Below are 1265 nucleotides of genomic sequence, written 5' to 3'. Positions count from 1 at the left end.
ATATCCCATGGAATATTTCAAAAGCCCTCTTATTGCTTTCAATCCAAATACACCACATAAGTTGTGATGGAGTAGCTCTCCGTTCTACTAGACTCCTCACACTCCTCAACGTTTGTCCTCTTATTACCCTTAGGTTGACTTGTTTTTAACCAAGATGGGATAAAATCTGATTGATAAACGTTTATTCAAGGATTGCTAGAATATTAATACAACTCTAAGTTGCCTTTTAGCATATGATCTTACATACAAATATTCATGCACAATTAGGAAAACATTATAGCACCGAATGAACTTGGTGCTTCCCAGCATCCATTGTTGATGAATTTTGTGGCAATGGTCATAATATGAGCTGGGTGCCATGTCTTCTGATTTGAATGCTGCTCTTCTTGTTTGAGTTGAAAACAAAATCAGGAAATGTTGTCTGATGAGGCACGTACTATGTGCCTATTTTCTAGATTGACATTCCTAGAAAACTTGTCATTAATTTGAATCAATTTTCTTGTATTATGAACATGAGGGTGACGCTTCTTTTACAGCATTCATAAATTCTCACCAAAGTTTCCAGCTCTGGTCATGATATTTTGATTTTTGGTTAAAAGAAAGAACTTTTTCCTTAATTTAATATTATTAGTAAATTTGACAATGAAAACAACCTTCTCATTTTACGTTTTTATTTTTTCTTTTCCTGTATAATGTATCTTGAGTCCATCATATCTTTGGATAGCGAATTCTGTACCTTAAACGTTGATATTAAGTTTACACTAACCTGATTATATCTTACGTACATGCAGTTCCCAGCATAAAACACAACAATTGAAGAAAGCCTCTCATGAACAGCCTCCAAGAACAGCAGATTTCCCACTAAATGGTGATGAGGAGTCTGAATCTGAAGCTGATTCAATAATTAATGTCCCAATTTTAAGTCAGGAAATCATTTCCGATGATGATGTTGACATGGACATAGCTGTGGAGCATATTGATGAAAAGGAGTTGAGTGACCTGACTGTTCCTGATGAACAAAAATCTGTATGGTCCTTCACCAAGACTTTTAAAACGAAATTAATAATCTGGGTTTGGACTATACTGCTCAGTTATGTGTGTGCATATATATTCTCTCTCTCTCTCTCTCTCTTTTCTTTACCAGGTGGTGGGATTCTTGCTGGTGAATTAAGAAAACTAATTGGAGATAAATAAAGAGTAAATAGTGTTAATTCATTGACAACCCAGCATTTGGACTATGAGCAACCTTGATAAATTTTCATTGC

The 1265-nt window shown here is 34.9% G+C and overlaps 1 protein-coding gene across 3 annotated transcripts in view; it reads right to left on the bottom strand.

Moving 5' to 3' along the window:
* The window catches only part of LOC132168856 (probable starch synthase 4, chloroplastic/amyloplastic), a 16964-nt gene that overhangs the window by 12685 nt on the left and 3014 nt on the right, over positions 1 to 1265 (bottom strand). The window lies entirely within an intron of this gene.

This window comes from Corylus avellana, chromosome ca2, assembly GCF_901000735.1.
Source record: "Corylus avellana chromosome ca2, CavTom2PMs-1.0".
In the NCBI taxonomy this organism is placed as follows: Eukaryota; Viridiplantae; Streptophyta; class Magnoliopsida; order Fagales; family Betulaceae; genus Corylus; species Corylus avellana.
The sequence above is the reverse complement of the archived record's forward strand: the minus strand, read 5'-3'. Positions and strand labels throughout refer to the sequence as shown.